This window comes from Hemitrygon akajei, chromosome 11, assembly GCF_048418815.1.
Source record: "Hemitrygon akajei chromosome 11, sHemAka1.3, whole genome shotgun sequence".
NCBI lineage: Eukaryota > Metazoa > Chordata > Chondrichthyes > Myliobatiformes > Dasyatidae > Hemitrygon > Hemitrygon akajei.
This window is the reverse complement of record NC_133134.1, coordinates 154519597-154533812: the sequence shown is the minus strand read 5'-3', so window position 1 is coordinate 154533812 and position 14216 is coordinate 154519597. Positions and strand designations below refer to the sequence as shown.

The window sequence follows — 14216 nt, the reverse complement described above, 5'->3', positions numbered from 1 at the left end:
TTTGTCTCGCACTTTTATTGGACCATGTATGTTGTGTAATCGGATGCTTAGAAATCCCACATGATTCTGATTAGCAGATCATTGCTGGCAAGGCAGAGTGTGTCTGTTAAAGCCAAAGCCAGCCAGTGAGTTGTTGGTGATGTAGTTTAGCAATGTGTTGCAATTCCTATCTGTTGTGTATTTAATATTTCAGTAATCTTGTATATATATGCATATGCAGTTTAATTAAGCATTCTTGTTCATTTAAATAATTAAGTACAGGTTATCTGCAAAAATACATTAATTGCATACGTCATCATGTTATGTGATACGTGCATGCCTCGCTTAAAGTAATCTCAAAGTTAGACCAGCATTTTGCACTCCCGAGTCTTCGTTTGAATTAGTTTAATGTTTTGAAGTTACAAGACATAACAATATCCACATTTTGTTTAGACAGTGTGATGGATGGGAGGGTAGGGGACATAGAGTTTTGTTTTATTTCAATACATAGCAAAATTTACATTTTTTTTAAAGAGTAAGTTACTATGAAATTTCTATTAGAGACAATACTCTCTTACAGAATGAAGCAAAATTGGCTAAGAAGTGTACTTATTATGTGTCCGATTTATGGCCTACTTGTGGTAAAGTTATTAGTCTGGCTGAATTCTTCAATGGGTGAAGACACCAGGGAAGGCTAATTGGGTTTTATTGCAGAGGAAAGAAAAGTGAGGGCTAATAACTAATACAGTAAATTGTGATGTGGATTGTGCTAATGCAGAGGGAGCCACAGACAAAAGTAGAGACATGGAATAGAGCAGCGATGACACCCGAGTTTCAGGAACTTCATGAGTTATGTTACAGTGTGCACCCATTGCTGTGATAGAAAATTGGATTGTCTGTTGGACCTGTGGATAATCATTTTGTTCTGTAATCAGGACGACGTCTGTTACTTAAATTAAGTCTTCCTGTCACCACCATTTTGTTGTCAAAATGTAGTTTTACTGGTGATCGCATCGATTTAAAATGTAAAAGTTTTACCAAGTTTATGCTCAGGTAGATCAGCATTGGCTGGTTTGGTACTGACCCGATTCTAATAAATAGCTCACTATTGGAACACCAACTCTATGTGATCTTTCTGTTTGTTCCTACAAGGATGATCAGAAATAATAAAAACATGAATCTGAAGTGCATTCTAATGCCTTTGTTTCAGACAATGAAAATTTATTGAAACTAATGGGAATATTAATTCTAAAATCTACTTGATCTAATGGTCAGTATTTTCCATAAGTCTCAGTTTCTTATTTTGACATTAAGACAATAATTTCCCTTTAGTCATCTAATTTTAGCTTCAGTAACATGAAAAGATCATTGTGCATTTATTTAGTGCATTTCATCTCCATTTTGGGACTTCTCAAAGCACTTTAAGACTAATGAAGTAAAGTCAATGTTGTAATGTAGGAAATGCAGCAGCCAGAAGCAGCAATGTGATAATGATCAGATAATCTCCTTTTAGTTATGTTGGTTAAGAGATTACTATTGGAAAGATCACTGGTGATAATCTCACCAGCCACTTTCAAAATAGTGCCATGGATCTTTAGCGTCCATATGAGAGAGCGGGGAGGAACCTGGTCTAATGTTTCACCCTAAAGATGGCACCTCTATAACAGTATTGGAGCACCAGTCCAGAGTTTGTGATGAATTCTCTGAAGTGTAACTTGATCCCACCGCCTTGTGACTCCGAGGTGAAAGTGGCATCAGCTGAGCCAAGAGGCCCTAAAGCAGTAATTTCAATCTCCTTTCTGCACGTTCTCGAAACTGAAATGGACTCATCTTTTCTAGCCATTAAAATTGGTAGTATCAGATTCTAACCTACATTTAAATAGCCTCTAAGAAAGAAAACATAGACTTTGTAGCAAAGACACAATAAATACAACCTACAGCACAAAACCTGATGGTTGGGTTGATTAAGTAAGCATAGTTGCAGTAAATATTATGGTGAATGGTTCTCATTACATTTTCTAAATCCAGAATTAATTTATATCAAAAATATGTTGTAAGACACAACCATATAACAAAATTAGTTCACAGAACATGGGTTATAAAATTACAGGGCAGTTTGCCCAGTCATTTGGTTGTGTTTCATATTAGCTTTTGGAAATGGTAAGGAATCACAACCTGAGCAAAAGGTCACATTTCTTTCGATGGTACACACCACAGTAAAGGGTTAGTGTTACTTCTGCTTACTTTCAATGTTTTCTAAATATCTCTTTCTACAGGGATCCAATCAGCTTTGTGTTATGTGCACACAGCTTCTCGGATGCTGGGAATATACTAGCATTTGGAGCGAAAAGTTTTAGTAGAACATTGGCAAACAATTCCTTTCATATTTGCTGTTAGAATTTCTCCTTTTTCAATCTGTGGGAAATGATTCTCCCTTTTGCATGACCATTTGTCAGAGCATGAGTTATATTTCAAAGCTTTGAGCACATTCTATGTGCGAATAGAAAGTCAATGCAAGGCAAGTGCAAGTGTGTATAGCATGTCTATGCCATACTAAAGTTTTCAGCATCATACAGTCATAGAGCCACTGCGCCTCACAGCAGAGAAACAGGACTTTCAATTCACTGAGCCTGCAAAGAACATCGTGCATCCATTTGCACTAAAGTTGTTTTAATCCTGATTATTCGCTTAATATTCTGCGCTATTCCCTCCTAGATTCTACCATTCCACAATCTTGTGCCAAACTAATTAAATTAGTAATTAAATGGCCAACTAAACTTATCCCATGTCCATATTCTTTCATTTCCTGCATATTCAGAGGCCTATCTAAGAGCCTCTTGAATATCTCCATTGTAATTGCCTCCACTGCCAGTACATACCAGGCATCCACCTCTCTTTGTGTTAAAAAATACATGCTCCATATATCTCCTTGGAACTTGCCTCCTCCACCATAAATACATGCCCTCTGGTATTAGACATTAAGTAAGCCTAGTTGCAATAAATATCATGGTGAATGGTTCTCATTACATTTTTTTCCATTCCAGAATTAATTAATATTAAAATTATGGGAAAAATAAATACTGTGCCTACTTTATCTGGAGTATGCCTCTCACAGTCTTATTTGATCTCCCCTCAGCCTGCAGAGAAAATAACCCAAGTTTGATTAGTTCTCCTTATAACACATGCTCTCCGATCCAGATCCTTCCTATAATGGGAAAACCAGAAATGAATGCAATGTCTAGCTGCAGCTAACTAGAGTTCCCGATTCTTGAACTCAGTTCCTCAGCTAATAAAGGCAAGCATGCCATATGCCTTCTTCACCAACCTACCTGCATGTGTAGCCACTTTTAGGGAACTGTGGGCTTAGATCCTTCTGCATCTCACACTCTTAAGGGTTTTGCTTTACATTTGATCTCCCAAAGCGCTACACCTCATAATTAGTTAGGTTAAACTCCGCCTGCCATTTCACTGCCCATATCTGAAAAAGATCTATTTTCTGCTGTATCCTTTGCCAGTCATCTACGCTATCCACAACACCACCAATCTTCATATCATCTGTAACTTACTAACCTACCCATCAATGTTTTCATCCAGGCAATTGATATTAATCAGAAAGTGCAGAGGTCCCAATATGGATCCCTGAGGAACACCACTAATCACAGACCTCCAGCCAAGATAAGCCCCTTCAACCACTTCCCTCTGCCCTCTATGGGTAGTCTAGCTCTGAATCCAAACAGCCATGTGGATTATGGATTGTGGATGCCATGCCATGCATCTTAATCTTCTAAATAAGCCTCCTATTTGGGACCTTATCAAATGGCTTATTAAAATCCATATGAATGATATCCACAGCTCAACCTTCATCAATCATCCTAGTCACCTCCTCAGAAAACTTCAATTAAGTTAGCAAGACAGGACTTAGGACGTAATATAAAACTTGCACGGCTCAAAGCCATGCTGACTGTCCCTAGTTAGGCCAGAGTTTCCAGATTCAGATTCATTTACCACATGTACATCGAAACATATGGTGGAAAGTGTCATGTGCGTTAACAGCCAGTGCACCTAGGGATGTGCTACAGGCACCCTCACGTGTCGCCACACATTTCAATCTTTGGTATTGACCTCCCTGGACTGGGTGATGACAGGACTCTGAACTCCAGGCGCACGGAATAACCGGCTCTTGCCACCTGCTCACATGGACATCTGAACCCAGAACCTATCAATCTGGGACAGCCCGGTATTCATGGATGTTCTTCATTGCTCGTCCACATCGCTGGACTGGAGGCTTGGACTTGGATGTCCTTTGTCCCCATGTCCACGTCGCTGGCCTTCGAGCATGGAGTGGAGGCTTCGACTTCAAGTGCTTAGCAGACCAGTTGCTCCAAATGCTTATAAATCCGATCCTAAGGATCTTTCCAGTAACCTCTCTACCATCTAACATTAGACCCACCAGTCTACAGATTCCAGGATTATCCCTATTTCCCTTCTTGAATAATGAAATTATATTATCTCCAAAAAATCTGTAGATGTTGGAAATCCAAACAACACACACAAAATGCTGGAGAAACTCAGCAGGCCAGGTAGCATCTACGAAAAAGAGTAAACAGTCAAAATTTTGGGCCGAGACCCTTCATCAGGACTCTGATGAAAGGTCTCGACTACAGTATTATCTATTTGCCAGTCCTCCTGACCACATCTGTGGCTAGAGAGGACATAAAAATAATCGGTTATGGCCCTAGCAATCTTATCTCTCGCCTCTCTCAATAATCTGGAGCAAATCCCAACCAAACCTGGAGACTTAACTGCCTTCATGTTCTTTAAGAGATCCAACACTATTTTCTTCTATATCTCAAAATGCCTCAGCAAATTAGCACATTCCACACCAATCTCCATATCCTCCAGGTCATTCTCCTTGGTAAATACTGATGCAAAGTACTCATTTAGGATTCACCCACTCCCTCTCCCTCCAAGCATATGCTGTCTCCTTTATCCTAGAGTGGCCCTACTCGCTCTCTAGTTATTCGCTTGCTCCTGATGGATCTATAATTTCGATGTAGCCTATATAAAGACCAATTTTAATTGATCATTACTGCTGGCTCCCTTCCTTTCCCAATAATCCCTCTCTTAAAAGTTTCAGAACATAACCTTTAATTCTAAAATCAATCCTATGAGGATGTTATGTCGAATGATTGTACCCACTTGTCACTTCTGAGGATTCAAGCATTAAACCAAGTCTCCATTGATATATTTTAGGCCGAGATCCTAATTTTAATTTATGTCTCGTTTATCGTGCCCATATTCTCAGATCTAAGCCTTAATCAATGGCTTACCTATCATTCGTGGACCTGGATTAGAGCCCAGATACATGACTGCCTTAAAACAATTAAACATAGAATATAGAACATAGTACAGCCAGTATAGGCCCTTCAGTCCACAACATTGTACCAATCTTTAAACTTAACATCTTGGCGTAGGTTAATCTAATCTTTCCTCCTACATAGCTCTCTATTTTCTTTCATCCATGTGCCTATCTAAGAGTCTTTTAAATGTCCCTCGTGCACCTGCCTCTACTACCTCCCCAGCAATGTGTTCCACACACTTACCACTCTCTGCGTAATAAAGCTACCTCTGACATCCCCCACTAAACTTTCCTCTAATCACCTTAAAATTATGTCCTCTCATATTAACCATTGCCACCCTGGGACTCAGGTAAAAATGGGTGATTGTTGGTCTGTGGTCTGAAGGGTCTGTTTGGTGTTTTATGAATCGATGACATTTTAATAACTTAATTAATTCAGATTTTATATTTCTGGTTATAAAGTCAGGGAAAAAACATAATTGTGTTCTGTTTAAAACAAGTTTTACTTTTGGAGTTACAAAAGCTTCAAAACATTATTTCCATTCTAACAATGGCAGCCTATCTATCCAAAAACACACAAAAAGTTCTGGAATGTTGCTTTGAATATCTAAAGAAAAAAAAGTTTGGCCAGGGGTTTTAACATTTGTTCCCAACTGTTGACAGGTTTTTCCGATGAAATAATGTAGAGGTTAAGTGAGTTCACTGTTATTTATACACTAATTAGGCAACAACCTCTGATGACCATGGTTAAATGAGAATATATGGAGTTGTCCCTGTGTAAGTGACAGCCTACATCTGGCTCCCCATTTAGCTGCATGAAGTTACTGAACAGAAATGGTCTAAACTCACCACAAGTAGGAAGGTGCCTGTCAGTTTAAGAGTCTAGAAATTGGATCGTACCCAGTTTTAGTGCTCTAATGCATGACAAGAAGAAAATTCACACAAATTGGCTAACATCCAGTCTGGGATACCATTTGGATGGCTTACACGAGAAACAAGTGCTATAATGGGATGCTGCACAATTGTGTGCAGCTCTGAAACTTTGCTGTACAGGATTCAGAAGAGAGATTCAGCCCTAAAGTGCACATTTTGCTTGGCTGTTATAACACATGCTTTACATTTCACAGCAATGACTGAAACTAGACAGAAATAGACAACTTCTACATTCACTTAAAGGGATATGTGTGCCTCGGTCAAAGAGAATGCTCCTGTGGCAGGGCCACCATAAAAAGAGCTTGCCATGAAGTGGCTGCTACAGTCATCTTCCTCCTAATGGTGGATCAATGCTGAGAGAAATCACGGTTTGATGGCACAGAAGCTACTCCTCAGTAATGCACGAAATGCTAGAAGAGATCAGTAGGTCAGGCAACATCCAAATGGAGTGGAATAAAGAGTCAATGTTTCGGGTTGAAGTCCTTCATCGGGATTGGAACAGAAATGGACCGAAGCCGGAATGAGAAGATAGGGGAGGGGAAGAAATACAAGATGCCAGGTGATAGATGAAGCCAGGTAACGGGCGATGAAGTGAGAAGCTGGATGATGGAAGAGGTAAAGGGCTGAAGAAGAATGATCCTGAGAAGAGAGGTGAGTGGACCATGGGAAAAAGGGAAGGAGAATGGACACCAGAGGGAGGTGAGGAGAAGGGAGGGCGTAAGAAGGGAGGCAGAATGGGCAATGGAAAAATGTTATGTGGGAGGGGTAGAAATGATCAAAGTTAGAGACGTTAATGTTCATGCTGTCAGGTTGGAGACTACCCACTCTGAATATGAGGTGTTGCTCCTCCAGCTTGAGAGTGCCCTAATCATGGCAGTGGAGGACGCCATGGACTAACATCTCAGAATGGGAATGGGAATGGGAAGTAGAATTAAAATGGGTGGAAACTGAGAGTCAATGTGACCTTACATGCATGGAGGGTGCAGTTCAGACATGAAGGTTTAGTTAAAGGGTTTCCCACAGAATGTCACCTATCTCAGGGATGAAGACCTGAGCCTCAAAAGACTTTGGAGAGGAGCGCTTAATATGTCATGGCTTTGGAGTCTCTGTAAGAGTAGGCATATAACTAATTGGAATATTCGGTTCTTCACTCGCCAAACCATCCTAGTTGGCCAGTCATAGCCAAGATACCATCCCCAACAATAACACACTGCTGGAAGGGTCATCACCTATTGAACGAATATGCTAGCAGCTAAATGATTGGGAAAAAAACTGCTAGTTCAAGAATAATTTGTGAACTTTGGAAGGTCTTTATTAACCTGAATTTACACTATGTACAGGATCAACAGAGTCTGCACAAAATTGTAAACTCAGCCAGCTCCATCGCAGGTACAATCCTCACATCCATTGAGGGCATCTTCAAAAGATGGTGCCTCAAGAAGGCAGTATTCTTCGTTAGGAGCCCTGACCATCTGGGGCATGTCTCCCTCTCATTACTACTATCAAGGAGAAGGTACCCATCCTGAAGACCTACACTCAGTGTTTTTCCTCTCCACCATCTGAATGGACCATGAACACCACCTCACTAATTTACTTTTGCACTCTTTACTTACTGAAACTTGGAGTTTTTTTTGTGTCTTGCACTATATTGCTGCCACAAAATGACAAATATCAGATACATGTCAATGATAATAAACATGATTTTGACTCAAACATCAGAAGGTGCTTGGTCAGGTTATCTGATATCAACAAAAACAACAAGGAAAACAGTAAACAAGTTCAATGTGCTGCTAGTTCTAATGAGACTGTTCAATGACATTTATAATATGGACTCTGTACTCCAAATTACCTCTTTATAGGTGGAAGTTTTTAAGGCCACCAATGGTTTTAGGTATGTGATGATGGCATGATAAAGTCAGATATGTTCATGTGAATGAAGCAATAATGTTTCCAGTACAATATTGCCTCAAAATGAGTGCTATGCAATCCAATTTTTTAGATGCACAAACAACTTCTTTAGCTCTGAAAGCAGCTTTAACAAGTTGAGCAGATTCAGATAACAATTATAATAATAATAATAACTTATTTATGGAGCATATTTCATACAGACTATTTCGTTCAAAGTGCTTTATAACAGGTTAAAGAGCAAAATGAAAATAAAAGACAAAAAAGATATCAGCTAAAAACAAGGTGAAATAAATAGGTTCTGAGCTGGCATTTAAAAGTGACGACTGAGTCTGCATCGCCTATAGTTTTTGGGTATTGAATTCCACAGTTTAGGAGCATAGTTCAATAAAACTGACCTGCCAATTATCTTTTTTTGGTAACATTGCTCGGGATTTTAAAAAAAGATAATACATTTTTGTCTGCAATTTATTTCTATTACAATCCATTCTTTCCTTCTTATTACCTCAATCTCTGTATCTGATTTATCATTAAGTTCATAATTCTAGCTGACACTTCCTGCTTTACAGTCTGCACTGCTTGCTATTGATTGCTTTGAGTGATTGGTTAAGGAGATGTATTAATACTTTCCCTTTTAACACTGGTCCCTGATGCCCTCTCAAGGTCACCACATCATATAGATGTCCCATTGACACTTGGCAAAACTATATTGTAAAACTGGCCCAAACCTATACCTTGTGTTAAATTGATTTATATTGTGTTGATAATGTGAGAGGGTGCTTAGTTGGCAAGGCCTTGTTGCAGTACTTGAGCCAGAGCTCAGTACAAAATTCACAGGCACTGGTGCTGAATGACATTGTTGTGAGACAGGTTTTATTTTGCTACAGAAGAAATTGCTCACTGCACAAGGACTGCCATGGAATACACCGATGATATGACTGCTTTGTTAAGCATAAGTACTTCTTTACCACAAAAACCTTGGAATAAAAATCTTTCTTATTGTTTCCACCCGCACAACAAATACAAGGGAAAAAAATCATACGAATTCCAAAGTCCAGTAAAAATTTGTTAAATCTAGTTAATCCTGAATCAACAACTGATGGTAATTTAATACCAGACCACAACCCTATACAAAAATGAAAGTAAAACTTCCATGTCAATTAAACACAGATGTGAGGTGACCTCATCTTTCACAAAACGTTATATTTCACATACCGTATTTTTTCTATTAGACTCCTTGTTATCTCACAACCAAAAAAATATGGGAGAAATTATTACAATTGACAAAACCTTGAAGCAGATTGCCTGAATGCATTTCAATCTAGTGAAAGGTGTGTGGTTGTGGAGTTGACAGAGGAACAACAAACTAAAAAATATCAGTAGAAAATCAGTTACCAAATGCCTTTAATCTCTGGTGCTGGTCAAAGACTGGTCAAGAAACATTTAAGAGAGAAAGGAATGGACTAGTTACGTGAGGATTAAAACGGACCACATGACATTGGGAGGAAAAAAAACAACTCCAAATTGAATCCAGGTTGAATTTGGTTAAGCCCATTCCCTTCCCCCAGTTGTGTTATTCCAGGTAGAGATGATTACTGAGATTAGTTTATCCCAGCCATAAAATGCAATTAAATTACCCCTGTCCCACACCCTGATACAAACTTTATCCATTGTTTTATTTGACCTGATACTTATTTAAATCCATCTACACCTCAGACTTCAACTACTGCACAGAGTCTTGCCATCTTCAGAAGTTTTCTGATGACTCTGCCATAGTTGGATGCATCAGCAAGGGAGATGAGGCGGAGTACAGGGCTACGGTGGGAAACTTTGTCACATGGTGTGAGCAGAATCATCTGCAGCTTAATGTGAAAAAGACTAAGGAGCTGGTGGTGGACCTGAGGAGGGCTAAGGCACGAGTGACCGCTGTTTCCATCCAAGGGGTCAGTGTGGACATGGTGGAGGATTACAAATACCTGGGGATATGAATTGACAATAAACTAGACTGGTCAAAGAACACTGAGGCTGTCTACAAGAAGGGTCAGAGCCATCTCTACTTCCTGAGGAGACTGAGGTCCTTTAACATCTGCCAGACGATGCTGAGGACGTTCTACGAGTCTGTAGTGGCCAGTGCTATCATGTTTGCTGTTGTGTGCTGGGGCAGCAGGCTGAGGGTAGCAGACACCAACAGAGTCAACAAACTCATTCGTAAGGCCAGTGATGTTGTGGGGGTGGAACTGGACTCTCTGACGGTGGTGTCTGAAAAAAGGATGCTGTCCAAGTTGCATGCCATTTTGGACAATGACTCCCATCCATTCCATAATGTACTAGTTAGGCACAGGAGTATGTTCAGCCAGAGACTCATTCCACCAAGATGCAACACTGAGCATCATAGGAAGTCATTCCTGCCTGTGGTCATCAAATTTTACAAGTCCTCCCTCAGAGTGTCAGACACCTTGAGCCAATAGGCTGGTCCTGGACTTATTTCCACTTGGCATGATTATCTTATTATTATTTAATTATTTATGGTTTTATATTGCTATATTTTTACACTATTCTTGGTTGGTGCAGCTGTAACGAAACCCAATTTCCCTAGGGATCAATAAAATATGTCTGTCTGTCTGTTTGTCTGAATTTCTAGCTCTGGATTCTGATGAAGAGTGATTAGTCTAAATATTATATTATTCTCTCCAGAAATGATAAGTAACATGTTGTGTGCTCTTGGCAACTTCTGTATCCAAGTCGCACATTTTCCTGTCATGGAAATGGATTACCATTATCAATGGTGTCAAAACCCTCCAATTCTCTATTTGGCATCACAAGAATGACAATGATTTGAGAAAGCAGCTGACCTTTTCTAAAGCATTTAAGGATTGGCCCTTGCCAGTGATGCTTTAAGTCATTGGAAGAATATAAAATGTCCACATTATATGTTGCTTCTGACACAAGATACAATAACTGGGCCTAACATTGGGATAACTTAGGATATTACACTCTTCCTGAAGAAAAGATCGGCTCATTAACGTCATGAGCTCGGCAGCATTCCATAGAGCATTGAGCTTCTAAGTTACTTAAGCATCTGTATTTATTCATTATTGTCTTAACTAGCCCTGATGCTTTCCATTTAATCTTGTCAAGTTAATAGTGACTGGCACGGGTTTTCCATATGTGGAAGAAAATTTAAAGCATTATTACCGATTAGGGAGCCATTTCTGCCATGACAGCACTACTGTCTGTTCTTGGTAAATTGCCAACTAACTAACCGTACCTAGCTATAAGTAACTGACTCCCATGCTTGCTTGTACTTTAAGAAGGATGTGGGAACTTCTTTATCTCTGAACTCATTGTTCTGTAATTTTCCCTAACACGGCAGACAGTAACTTTTAAACTGATTGGTGCTTTGGGATATCGCCTTGAACATGTTGTGAAACTTCTCTATTCTATTTGTGTGAGAAAGTGCTTTTTGTCACATATATTTTGACTATAAATATGAGTGTAATCTTTTGTTGAGAAGAGTCTCAGAACTCCGCTTTAGGTGTCTGGGCTCTCCATGATATCATGCATCAATAAAGATTTTCTGAAGTAATTTCCCTCCGGGTCCAAGTACTCTTTACCGCGACAATTTTGATGGGGAAGCCTATGACAACAGGAACTAAGCTCCCCCGTGACCCCAGAATAGGAAGCACTAATATGGAATGATGAGTAGTCTTAACTAGGGTCATTAAGCCCTGGTGCTTTCCATTTAATCTTGTCAAGTTAATAATGACTGGCACGGGTTTTCCATATTCTATGATTATTTAAAGCGGACTCCCATTTAGGGCTGTTTGTGGAGTCATCGTGTGGAGAACGATTTGTCTTGTGGTGTTGCTTGGTTGCGCCACCAATGCTATGTTGGAATTCCTAAGTATAATCTCTTGTTTCTGTCTCTGCATAGGAGTCTGCCATTCCTCCACACCCAGGTTCAGTTGTTACCAGTGCTAACCGTGACAGAGACTGCCGTTCCTCCGCACTTGGGTTCAGTCATTGCCAGTGCTTACTCTGACAAATAAGGTAGGGGACGCCATCTCTATATAACTCCAACTTCTTCCAGGCTGAGGCACTGCAAATGTTAGTGCTTCCTTTATGTTATGTTACACGAGTGTCACTGAGGGACAAAGAAATGATGAATGTGATTGTATGCTATTTGGAGAAATAATCCAGGTACACAAAATAATGTGCCTTAGATACGAGTACAAATCTGACTAAGGTTGCTCGGAACTTAGGACTCGCATGTATCGTCCATTCTGAGAAGACATTTTTGAACAGCTCAAGTTCAAGTTCAATTTATTGTCATGCAACCGTACACATATATACCACTAAAAGAAACAATCTTTCTCTGGACTAAGGTGCACAATACAGTACATATAACTCACACACACAACACATAAAGTAATATAATCATTAGTAAACTAACAAATAATACCATACACTTATGACACAAGTAAACAGTATAACACTACTGGTGCTTCGTGTGTGATGAGGCCTGAGTGTTGGCAGGGAGTTCAGTTGTTCCATGGCCTGGAGGAAGAAGCTGTTTCCCATCACTGACAATGCTAAGGGACCTGGGTACACAGTGCTGCTGATACATGTTTTGCTGATGGGTGGAAGAGAGACCCCTATGATCCTCTCAACAGTTCTCACAATCATCTGTAGTGCCTTGCGGTCAGATGCCTTGCGATTTTCATAACAGATGGTTAGCAAGCTGGTCAGGACACTCCTGATGGTGTTCCTGTAAATATTGGTTGGAATGCATATGGGGGGAGGGAGCCTGACACACCTCAACTTCCTCAGGAAGTAGAGATGCTGCTGGGCTTTACTGACCACAGAGGTGGTGTTAAATAAAATCTGGCATGAAATGCTCACTATGAAAGTACCAAACTGTCATTAAAGCAAAAAAGATTAGATCACTTGTTCTTTTAAGAAAATAATTTGCCAACTTTACACACCTTTAACGAACTTCAGATCCATAGTAACGTAATTGACCCCATAGCCGCACTACGTAACATCTTAAAAAGCTCTTCGGCCTTAAACAACAGTCACACTACATGGACTATGAGATGGTGGTTCACCATTAAACTCTTGGGGCAATTAGCGATACTTCAAAATCAATGTCACCATACCCCTGTATAAGTTAAGAAAAGGTAAGTCAATTTTATGTCAAATAACCTGGTATTGTAAGCATTTCATCATCTGGTCTTATTCAAAGAAAAGTTAAGCACATTTGACATCTGTGATCTGGGCTAAAATTATATTCAGTTCCTAGAAGAGGGAGGGCAGAGGGCCAAGTGTTGGTGCCAAACCTAATAACACATCTGAAAGTGTTGGAAGTGCTCAGTAGGTCTGGCAACAGGCAGCAGGTCAGTGTTGGTGAGGAGTGCCAGCACTTTCAGCTTTAATATCAGAATTCCGGCACTTGCAGGTTTTATTTTTGCTTTGCTAATCATAAAATCACAGGATTGCTATCTTTTCTGGCAATGTACTGGTTCACCGTTACTGAACAGGACACAGCAGAGGAGTCACTACTGCAGAGAACTTGTTCTGAGAAAAAGAGGAGAGCAAAAATGGACCTGTAACTTTTTCTTTGACTTCAGAGCCAATGGATTATAATTCATAAGACGCCCATCAAGTCTGCTCTGCCATACCATCACTGTTGATTTATTATCCCTCACTATTTTCTAGATGTGACAAATACATTCAGCTACCCTTGGTTGCAAAGCATCCAAGACTTTTACAAAGGCCACAACAGAACACCTGTCAAATATATCCTCACAAGTGAATGTTCCAAGTTAGATCCTAAATGCTCTGGACAACAAGCCCAACCTAAAGCTACCTGCGGTTCTGAAACCACATCTGACTGTGGCTATGTTGCTGGCGAAACCCTTAGCAATGTTGTTATTGCATGTACCACTAGCTTAGCTTTCTCTACTGATTGCTTCATTTAAGATATTTGCTGTCCACGTCTTAATTCACCCTGTCCTTTACACTTGCCATTCATTCCCAC

General features: G+C 39.9%; 1 protein-coding gene across 5 annotated transcripts in view; it reads right to left on the bottom strand.

Moving 5' to 3' along the window:
- Positions 1-14216, bottom strand: part of LOC140736154 (protein phosphatase EYA1-like) — a 279757-nt gene that overhangs the window by 208849 nt on the left and 56692 nt on the right. Inside the window, exon 1 of one of the 5 annotated variants that reach the window (XM_073061992.1) lies at positions 3070-3107. The exons of the other annotated variants lie outside the window; for them this stretch is intronic. The gene's annotated coding sequence lies outside the window, so the exon portion shown is untranslated. Of the gene's footprint in view, positions 1-3069; positions 3108-14216 lie in introns of those variants that run through there. 5 annotated transcript variants of the gene reach the window in all.